We start from the raw sequence: 12,028 nt of genomic DNA on the forward strand, positions 1-12,028 counted from the left end.
ACCTCCATTTGGTAATTTTTTTTTGTCTGCACCTTTTCTGAGCTGTATTTGTAAATGGCTGTAAGATCAGGGAGAAGGGAGTCATTTAAAGAAGCAGTTTAGCCTGAAATGTAGTGCATTATTCTACTGTCATTATGCATTGAACCTTAGGACCGGTTTGACTTCAGTGGGTTTTGCCTGAGTGAGAAGTGCATAACAGGGCCCCAAATCAGGTTCGTAGGATAGTCACATCCAGATTTATACTACTTCATCCTAGCAAATTTAATCATTACTATAATGAAAAGATTTCTTACCTTTTTAACACATCTCATTTTGTACTTGCAAATGCCTTTTAATAAGGTTACAGGTTTTTTTAGTACTGCAGGGTAAAACTCCCTTTTCTATAAAGAATTCTTTTCATCTCTTCAATTTCTTTTCATTAAAAGGACATTTTATCTTTTTAATTTCCTGTACTGCTCTCCCAATGTCCCCGTTAATTATAGTGGCACTCGCTAGTGCTGAGATAGTTAATGGTCTGACAGCCTTTACGTTGGAATCTTCCATTTAGAAGGGTTTTACTTGGTCTATAAAAATTTCATGTAAAGTGAAACTTAACATAAATATTCTCAGCTCAGAAGTGAATGTTTGTTAATTTTCTTTTTCTTTTCCTTTTTTTAATCCAGCAGATGCTGGTGTTAATTTATAGCATGTCCAAAGAGAGTGGATGCTTTTCTTTGGTGTTTTGTTTTATCTTTAATCCTCAAACTCTCAACTCAACATTGGCTTTAAAAAGAATGAAATTGTACAGACCATTATTCCACATTGGGGACTGTTCAGAATTTTATTTATTTTTCATTTACACTGGTCATTTGTGGCTAGACTCTGGTGTTGCCACAAACCCTGTGTATTGGGAAGTGCCTAGGTGTGCTGTCCCAGAAGCAGCACAGGGAAGGAACTGGGTGTTCAAGTCTCTCAGCAGACATAGTGCCAGATTTTTAAAGGTATTTAGGTGCCTAAAGATTCAGATAGATTCCTAGTAGGATTTTCAGAAGCACCTAAGCACTTCAGATTAATTTCAATGGGAGGTAGGCACCTTGGCACTTTTGAAAATCCCTCTAGACACCCATCTACTTACATACCCCAAAATTCCACTGAAGTCAATATGGACTGTATAAGGAATGCAAGATTTGGCCTTATGATTAAACAACAAATACGGGAATACAAAGAGTAATGAAAGTTTAGCTCCATGGTATTTAAATATTGTAGCAGTCACTTCAAAGTGGGTGCTTTTAGCGTGTAGTATTAAACAATGGTGTGAGCTGGAAAATGGGTTTTGTGTATTTCTTAATAATAAATATCCAGTAGCATCCTTTATCTTGAACAATCCCGGTACTCTTAACAAATTGTCTGTATAATAATTTTTCCCACCACTAAATTACAAGCATATCTAGGGTGTATTGCAATGGTTGTTTAGCCTTAAGTACACAGCAGCACTCCATAGAAATTTAGGACAGGAAGCAATGAGAATACTATCCTCAAACTGCAGAAGTAATTAACAAGTGATGAATTTAATAAGTCCACTCAGCCAGAATATCCTTTGATAGTATGTTATGCTATTTATTTGCTTTATATAGTGCTACAACATGAACTATATCTCTGGATTATAAAGCTAGTAATTGATCTGTTTAGACACTCCAGTCTTCTTGATTACCTAAAGCAACATATTTATCTGGATCCAGTGATCAAAATTATCCACAAGTGACTGTCTTTATCAAAAGGGCACAAAGAGTTAACACCAAGTCTGTACTACATTAGTTGGAAACCAAACTATCATTAGTTCTATCTGTGACTTGGACAGAGTTTATTAAATAATTTCAGCTCTGAGTTTTCTTGTGTTCGTTCAAGAAGGTGTGATCTTCTCCATCTACCACTGACTTTGGACTTACTGTTCTTCTACTCCCAGGAGATGGGTTTCTCTGTAATACAGGTACCAAAAGCAGTTAAGATCATAGTCAATAGAGGTTGTCATTCCCCACCTTCAGCGATATGTTGATGTAAGTCAAAGCTTTCTGAGGATTGATTCTTTATCAATAACAGACATTTGTGTCAAACAGGGTTGGGGGATCAGGGGAGATTCTAATAGTGGAAACCAGCTTTGTTTCCAGTTGTAGTCTAAACTCAGCTTTGGCATGAGGAGAAGCTCAACTGGTGTGTTTGCATGCACATTTACAAGATACATGGTAACTATATATCTGAGGTCTGAATTTAACCTCTTCACTGGAAGATTTCTCTGGCATGAACATTCAAAGCATATTAGCTGATACAGATTCACAAGCAGAGAAGTTAATTTTTTTTCTTCCCAGCTTTTAAATTACACCTTCATTTTGAAATCACACAAAGTTTCAAATTCAGTCCAGGTGAGGTCCCAAGCAAGTCTCCGGGGTGAATTTCTCCCAAATTATGTCCTGATTTTTAGGACTTTTGTTTTTATCCACAGCAATGGTAGAAGTAGCTCTGAGACAATGCCTTATATAGTTCGACTATAATGATATATGAATAGCTTGCTAAAGCCTTATTTTATGGTGATCATGTTAACGATAGCTTGCTTGATTAAACGTACAAGTGGATTTGTCCATTTCATCATATTCTGATGATTGGCTAAATCAGAAGTACAGTAAACATACAGCACAAAATTTGACTTTAGTGAATGATGAGAAAAATCACTGGAACAAATTATTGTTTTCCAGCTATGAAGATATCATTAAGCATATGCCAAGTAATCAGCTTGCAAGTGTAATAGGTTCATGAAGGAAAGGAGTTTTCTAATCTTATTCAGTGATGTTTTTCCCAAGACAGCAACAGCTTTTATAAAATGAGGGTTATATCTTCTCATTATAGAATCTAATCTCCCCAAAAGACATTCAACAGCTGCAAAACCCTAACATCTTTTAGTTGTAAATTGTTTTTATTATTTATCCTCATTTAACTAAAAAAGAAAGGGCTATCAGATGATTTAACAAGACAAGAATTTAGTGACTTTAGATTTTGACAGCAGCAGATAATTTCCTCACATACTGATTTTTTTTGGATCTGTTTTCAGTATGAATCTCCGGTTCTCTTTAATGTCCGAATTCTGCAAGTTTTACATAGGCCGTATGTGGATTGTGTATGAAATGGAGAATTTAACACTGGTTATTAAAATTAATCATCTCTCTTTAGCACACATGTGGATTGTGATAGCTGACTTCCCTGTGCATTTTGAAAAAAGTTGTCTGTGAGTGATCACTCTCCAGATAGTAGATACTTTTCCACATAGTACTTCACAGACATGTTATCTTCACAAGTAAGTATTTCTATATCTATTTTACAGAGGTTAATTCAGATTGCTCAAGGTCACAGAATGTGAAAGCACTAGAATCAGGACTTGAACTCAGGACTCAGGCTGAATCAAAGCAACTGAGCCACCTGTGTGCATTTTTTCACTCTCCCTCTGTCAAAGATCGAAGGTCTTAAATATATATATATTCCATTATATATTTTGAATGTTTCTGGTTTCTGAAAAGAAAACATGCTCAATATGGAAATATTTTACTATTTAATTTCTAATTCTCTCAGTCTTTTTACTTAGTTTTTCTTTGGTCCTTAAAAATAAATGACTTTTGTTTGGTGGTTGTTAGATAATTTAATGGTTCATTTAGAGACAACTCTGTACGCAGTTTCTCCTTCACTGCAGGCAAAGTCTGCTTAGAATAATGAGCAATGCAAACCCAGTTACACTTCTTTTGTTATTTTCATGAATATTATCTTAACTTCTCTTTTACCTGTTCCTTGCAATTTGAAATTACAGATTCCTTTTTTAGTTTCAGGCCTGAGGTCCTGCAAACTTAGATATTAAATTAATCTTCGGCCTTAAGAGGAAGTAGCATGACTCCAGCAGAATTGCAAATAAGAATTATCTATTTTTATTAAGACCTCTACAAAAATCCACATCCTCAACACCACCATGTGCTGTACAGTTTATAAATTGGGCAAATGTCAGACCTACACTGATACGATAATTGTCTAGGACCCTGTTCAACTAAAGAAATGTATATGTATTATGCTGATAATGGGCAAATTTCAGAACCTAGCAAAAAACAGTTTGTTACATTAAATCATATCATGTCATTCTAAATTTGGAGAGAGATGAACATTTCCAGGACCAGATGTAGAAACTGTGGATTTGATTTTTTTACTCAGTTTTGAGAAGTTTTTTATTACACAAATAATCCCATCGATTTCATTGGGACCACTGGAAGCATAAGCATTACTCAGTGTGACTGAGACTGGCTGAACTGGGCCTTGCATAAACGATGTGTTTGTGTAATTCCAGTTCAAAAAAGCAAAGGATGGTTACTCACAAAAAACACTTTCCCCCCCCCTTTTTTTAAACACAGGACACAATTTGCCTGACTGGACCAGTCTAGCCTGTATTGTACTTACTTGTGCATGACTTTTGCGTTATCTTGACTCCATTCACACCAGAGCAATAACTGGTGCTTATTTTGCATTACATACGCAATCAGGTCAGTTTATTTTAGAGTTCAGTGGTTGGTTTATTAACAATGAGGGCCATTAAAGCCATAGTAATGACATATTTCTGCTGGTTCATTGCTATTGTGAGTCATTTTGAATATTTTCTGTTTTCTCTGATTCTTTATTTTTGGCCACTGATTTAAATATTAGGTTTTTGCTTCACCTCACACAATCACCTTCTGTGACTTCCTAGTGTGACACTGTGACCCAACCGCTGTTAAACCCCTCCTTGATGAGCCTTTAGGAATTGAAGACCCACATTTTTAAAGGGGTTCAGTCATTGCTCAGCTGAGTGGAGCGATGTCTCACCCATAGGCAGCCTGCTACTTAGTGAAATTTTCAGTCCTTAGGTGGCACCATGCTGCCTAGGTGCCTTATCAAAAACTGCCCGGGGACAGTTAAGCGTAAGAAAGGGATTTTCAGAAAGCGACCATCTGACTGGGGAACCACCTAAGTTAGCCAAGAGTGAAATGCAGAAGAGAGCCGCAAGGAAAGGAGAGATGTGCTTACACATTTAAGTGGCTGACCCAGTGCACCTGGCTGTTGTGCCAGAGGTAGGTGCATCTCTCCACTCTCAGCTGTGAACCTTCTCCTGGAGTTAGGTACCTAAGCCAGATCAGCTGCTTAAGTAGTCTGTGCCCTGGCATCCAAAACTGTCTTTCTCTTTCTCCCTCTTGCTTATGCTCAAAACTTCTCTCACACCCATCCTACAGTCACCTGTGCTCCTAGTTGTGTTTGTGCAGATTCTTTGCTGCCCATCCACCCATTGATAGCCTGTATCTGGCCTTCCTGCTGTGGGTCTGATGAGTGTCAGGTCTTAGATGTGCTCAGGTCATGCCTCCAGAATTGGGCCTTGCTGGCAGGATAGGAATTCCCCTGTCTAGCTTCATCTTGAGCCTGGGCTCTGAGCAGCTCATTAGCTGTGGGGTGTGATAGCAGTGCTTAGGCTGCTTTGAAAATGCTGACCACCAGAAACTTAGAGGTCTTAGGCACCTAGGGCCTGAGCTGAAGATTGGATCTTCAGTGCCTGAGCTGAAGATTGGAAAATGTCAGTGGTGTCTGTGTGGTGGATTTAAGTGCTTAGGTGTCTGTTTAGGCATCTAAACCCCTAGGCCTTAGGGTCATCAATAAATCTGGAGTCTGGAGAGGAATGGGTTCCACATCAGACTGTCTCCTCTTATGAAGACCTTATTTCTCCTTTCATGTGCAGTGGTCACACTAAAAATATTTCTCTTAGTTTGACTGTTTTTGCCAGTGTGCTGCTTTAAAAGGTTGGAGATTTAGAAACATTTTAAGTAACTTTCCTCTGTCATACCTCTCAGCTGCCCCTTGCTTTAAACCCTGATTTACTCCTGTCTTCTCTCTCTTACATTCAAACTCGTTTGCATTATTAAAAGCTGCATTATGAAATTTAAATGATAGGAAGTGTCACTGATGCTAAAGAAATTGATCTCTCATTTAAAATGTTCTGTCCTACTTTTCTTGTGTACCTCATTTTGGACCCTTTTCTAGTCTTGGCAGGTTTTGAAGTATGTGATAAAGAGGGCTTAATTGAGTTCTCTTTAGAGGTAAATTATTGCTGCTGCTGACAAACCAACATGATCATTATTGAGCAATGTCTCACCTTTCTCCTGGGAACTGAAAGGACATATTAGTCAGCTTCAGGAACAAATGAGAATGTCAGGATTCAAATCCAGGCACTCCCACCTGAGAGCCCTTACTCCCTGGTTCTCCAGGTTGGCCTCTTTTGAGTGCGTCTAAACAGCAAATGCTGTTTCAGTTATAAAAACGGAGGCTGGTGTTACTAAACCAGAAAGCAGCCTTTTTATTTTCTGGTAACCATTCTAATTTCATCATCGATGGCTCAGAAAACTTATGTTCCTAGTGCCAATTTTGACAGTACATATTTAATTTATTGAATCTGACTTTTACTGAGAGTGCCCAGCTTGAAAGTCGCCAACCATAGACAAATCCTGCTTTTCACAAGTATTTGAAACACAACTTATTCTTGCAAAACAGCTACTCAGTGAAAGAATGGCTGAGAGTCTGCTGAATGTGCTGTACCTCAGGAAACTTTCACATTTATCTGCTGCCTGCATAATATATATTGCTGTGCACTGCGAAAACATGCATCTTATGTTATCTAATTGTTTCCTGACACATTTAGCAACATTTCACACTTTTTAAAGTGACATTAACATTGCTGACAGTGTAGGTGCTTCAATTAGGCTGGCTTTGAAGTGGAGCCAGAATGCAGTGCATGTCCCCTAACTGTGCTCATAGAAGAAGAAAAACATATGATTCACGAAAATGGGGACTTTGCCAATATTTTCATGTAGCTTCCTATTAATTGTGTCAACTCTGTGTGTATTTGCCCAGGAAAGGGTAGAGTAAGCTTCCTTTGTTATTTAAATCACCTCTAGTTATAGGCCAACATTGTCCACCACAGATACCCTCTATACTACTACTTGATGTCCAGAGGCCTTCTTCCATACTACTACTAGATAAAGGTGGTAGTTGCTAGTAAGATATTGGCATTTGTTGTTTGAAAGTCATTTCTATTAAAATAGCATCGTATGTGGGTACAAAGTTTAAGGAGTATCTGTATTTCCACAGAAATGCATGTTATATTCAATGAATTAATGTCAACATTTGAATGTTCACCACTATATTCATCTGTCTTTATTATTATGGTTTCAATTATAATGAAAATACCTCATCTTCTTTCCTCTCTGAAAATATTCTACTCTCCCCTTGAGTACCTGTCCAGCTCCCTGGCTGTCTGCATTTACCCTTGGGTTTCCCATTAGGTGTTATCTAATTGATCATTTAAGAAATACTGATGTGAAAATTTCCCATCCTATTGTCCATCCTGTGCAGTGTGCAGTAAAGTGTGTGCAGTTTCATTTTGACCTACATATAGGAAAAGAAAATCATGTATATTTGTGTCCTGGTCCTCAGAAACAGACCATAGAACAAAGATAGCTGGATTCAGTAAAAGGCATGCATTTGGTTGTATTTATGTATTATACAATCTCTAAATTATGTGGACCATCCATGTTTATCCTATATATGGAAAGATCGCATTTTAGATAAGTACAAATTAGGTATGTCACAACCTCTCGATTATGAAGATTACCAGTTTTATAAAGCTACTGAAAATCTCATTTTGTTTATAAATGCCCTCAGCTATGGTAAGCTAATTTCTTGATGTCTTTCTAACTGTAATTTTTCAGAGAAGATATGCTGTTTAACTACAAGAAGTCGTTGTGTAATATGTTGAAGATACATGTACTGGTGCAGCAGAAACCTGTGGAGACAGCACATTTGTTTACCCCATAAATGAGATTCTTCAAATGGGAAAAGGCCAAGAATGCAAAGTTACAAATAAAATAAGCTTCTCACTCTGTTTATCATTATTAAATCATAAAAGGTGATAGTCTTTCTAAAAGAATGTTTCATACAAATTCCTAAATTATGATTCATTGTGGAATGAAAAAAATGTGGGCATGAGCCTCCTCCTGTTGAAGTTAATAGCAAAACTACAATTGACATCAGAGAGAGATGAATTGATCACTTGGCCATTTTTAGAGCACTGTACTCTCACTGACTCTGTCTCTCTCTTGTGTGTGATGAATAAACAGGTCTCTAAAAAGACCCAGGGTTCAATCTCTGTCTCTGTAGGAAATTTAATAATTTTACATGGTACAAAAATATGAATATATTTGGCCAATTTACTGTACAGATGAATGGGCCCATTACTTCTATTTTAAGAAAATGCTCTAACAAGTAAATTGTAATCATCATGGCCTTTGACTGCCTCACTTATATTCTGCCCACTAATCTATTTCCCCTGGTACGTACTCTAATTTTCCGTCCCTGTGCTGCTTCATATCGCTGCCTTTTTTTAATTAAACAACCTGCTCCCAAATAAAATAAAATAAATCCTTCTCATCAATATGGAACTTTATGTCAAAAATTTTGGTATCACCCACTTTTTCTGAGCTACAAATGAGAACTAGATTATTTTTTTCTCTCTCCTTCAAATGTCTGGCTTTCTAGGAGAAGGTTTTTGGTTTTTTTTAAAAAGTCCCAATATATTTGTTAAAAGCTCTCTAAAATATTAAATATTTTTCTGTAACATATGTTTCATATGCAAAATACATGATGGCATGTTGTAATATAAAGATTTGATTGGCATTCGATTGAGCTGACCGACATAAATTTGAGGCATTACCATCATGGGGTAAATTTGGTCAAGACAAATTCGTGCCAACAAAACATAAACACAAACACTTACACCACTCACACTCCCACAAAATAACCTTTGGTATAATACAAGACTATATTCCCATATGGTACAGCATATGCAGATTTTAAAAATATGAAAAGTCTTCTCTCTTCCTTTCATCTCACATGTAGTGTTGAAACAGAGCCAGTATGTGTGAGAATTCGTTGCACACACTATATACAGTGTCACATTCCTGTCTGAGGTGTGTCAAATCTCAAACCAGCTGCTTGTTTCCAACGGAATGTTGCAGAGAAATAATTAGAAGCCAATTCTGCTCACTCATTTTCCTGGAAAGTTTAGGATATATGCTATATTTCATATTAATTCTGCACAAATTTGATGATAATAATAATAATAAAAGTTGAATCTTGTTATCAGTATTACAGTTATTTCCTGGATCAGGTTAGTGAAAAGGTCTAGGGCTAGCAAGTTGGTGACTGGTCATTGCTATAAAGTCTAGTTCATTTCAGGTTAACTTGTGTTTATATTTATGCCCATACTACATGCTAAAGGTGAAAGCAAATCCCATAATAGTTGTGTGTGTTATTTTTATGAAAGAAACACAAAAATGCATATAGAAACATAAGTGGCCTGTTAGAGCAATGCCACATTGCTTTTAGTCCATCTTCTGCAACTTCCAGAACTCTTTTTAGAGAGAAGCACAGTGTCTAATGGAGCTGGGCATTAAGAACTCCCAAGTGCTAATTCTAGTTTAGACCTTGACTCAGTATTTGCCCTTGAGCATGTCACATATTTTTTCTTTATCTCAGTTTCCCCATCTATAAAAAAGGGGTAATATTTACCTGTGTATCTCCCTGGACTGTTGTGAAGATCAATTAATTATCAAATGTTTGTAAAGTGTTACAAATGCGAAAAAAAGAAAAAAAGAAAAAGTTCTAAATATTGTTACAATTCATGTTTCCAGATCAGTGGGGATCGGTTGGAGTCAGCTGTTAATAACCACCATAACTCTTTCTTTGTACACTGACTTGATATTTCTTTCTGATACTCTTTTTGTTGACATGCAGTGCTTTGTTTTGTATTCACGCTTTTTTCCTTCCACCTTTTAGGGTCTGTCTTGCCCAGTTAGACTGTAAACTCTTTGGGGCAGCAACATTTTCACTTTTTATATTTGTACAGTGCATAGCTCAGTGGTGCTCCAGTCTCAGTTGGGTCCTGGGGCACTATTATAATACAAATAATAATGCTGTTATTTCATACCTTATGTAATGTAAGGTTGATCTCTGCACGCTTACATAATTTAAGCAGAAAAGTAGTTTGAAGCTGCGATATCATTTCATATGCATAAAGTTCCTTCTGCAATTTGATGTGTACCACTGAGGAGCTGCCCTATGTGTTACTGTACAATAAAGAAAGCTGGGGCTTCATAATGCAAAACAGGATGCATATAGTAAAAAAAACAAAAACAAAAAAACACCAAAACCAGATTTTCAAATTGTACATTTTCTTCATTGCTGTATTTTTAGAAATGTTGAAAATGAGGGTGCACCATCTAACATAGTCATCTTGTGTCTTTAATGTTTGTGGCTAACACATATGCAGCATATCTTCCTATGCCTCACTGACCTTGGCAGCATCGCAGAGGTTGCATTTCCACATGGATAAACTGCTCTTGAACAATTTCTCCAACTCACCAAACACAAACCATTTTTATTCCTTCCAAAATCAGGCATGCAGGTCTTCTTGTACTTCCCTCCCACCCCACCCCCCAAACAGACATAGTCATTATGGACAGTTAAAAGTATATTGTGTCACCCATCTGTCAGTGTTTGGAGGAACAGACTAAGGCAAGATCTTGGGCATATGGGTCCTGTTGTCAGAGAAGGGGGTGGTGCAGTGACTCAAAGACTGGGAGTGAGGCAATATTGCCCAATGCACCTGATTTCAGCCAGCTTTATGTTGGGGTGGGCTGAGCTGCCTCACTTCGGGGGAAAGATCAGGACTCAAGAGATGAAGAAAAGAGTGCACGGTGGGTGGGGAGGAGGATTCTGTACCTGGAAGATGGGACTAGGAAGAAGTGGGACTGAGAGGGTGTGAAATTGCGGTTGACCAAACCCACGTTCAGCCTTAGCTCACTCTTGCAAATGTGACTTGCCCATTATACGTGTCTACATTATTCCTGAGCAGAGATGCAGAAATGGCTCAGTCACTGCATTCACACAATGGAGTCTGGGTTGTGTCTTAAGGATTCCCTTATAATACTTCACTGTCTCAGAACTCCTAGTTATGGCCCATTTCTCACAGTAGTGTAATTTCATTGACGGGAATGAGGTAATTCACATTGATTATACTTATTACTGTCCCATGTCTTCATTAGTATTGATGGGCACCTGTAGCAAAAACATTCTAAGAGGGAGGTTCAGGCCAGATATATTCTGTGCTACATTCATACATCTCTTGTCCCATGACTCCAGTGAGTTCCCATATTCGGGCCATTGGAGGCAGTTGTCATTATTAGTAACAAAATTCTGCATGTGCTTTTTTACTTGTGCTGATGCCCACTGTGGTCACAAATGGATCGGGCTATGCCCATATTTGAAATCTGCATTCATTTCTACCTTTGGTGAAATGCTGTTGTAAGGTCAATTCATGGCTACATATGATTGCCACAACTGGATTTTTTCCTCTGTTACAGAATTTTGCAAGAAATCTGTACTTCTAATACATCATGTCCAGGATCCTGCAGAACAGACAAAAGCAAGAAAGTATAAGTGTCATCACTATGTTTTAGACATATTATATACAGTCTTGCTCCCAGTGAAGTCAGTGGCCAAGTTCCCATTGACTTAAGTGGTTTCAGGCCCATAATTTGTGTTTGCTTCCCATGCTTACCATCTGGCATGTTTCCTAGTTGCAGGAAAAATATGTGAGTAACCTAATAAAACATGGAAATTGCTTAGCAAATACAGTAAAATTTACTATACAGGAAATATTGTTGTAGACAGAACATCCAAAGTAACTAAACATCCTAATTACTTGTCAAATTGGGGGCTTCATAGAGTATACACATCAAAAAATGTAAACAAAGAAAACAATTACAAAGAATATTGTTCCAGTATCTCATGCTTAAATTGCGTTGGCATTTTGATTGTGCTGCAGTTGCATTGAACATTGCCCATAGTAGTGCCTCTGAAAATGTTACTTCTGGGAATATTACAGGGA

At 37.5% G+C, this 12,028-nt stretch overlaps 1 protein-coding gene across 20 annotated transcripts in view; it reads left to right on the forward strand.

Moving 5' to 3' along the window:
- TENM2 (teneurin transmembrane protein 2) overlaps window positions 1-12,028 on the forward strand; it is a 1,520,094-nt gene that overhangs the window by 1,173,622 nt on the left and 334,444 nt on the right. The gene's annotated exons all lie outside the window — the stretch shown is intronic.

The sequence above is a fragment of the Mauremys reevesii genome, linkage group 8 (assembly GCF_016161935.1).
Source record: "Mauremys reevesii isolate NIE-2019 linkage group 8, ASM1616193v1, whole genome shotgun sequence".
NCBI classification, from domain to species: Eukaryota; Metazoa; Chordata; order Testudines; family Geoemydidae; genus Mauremys; species Mauremys reevesii.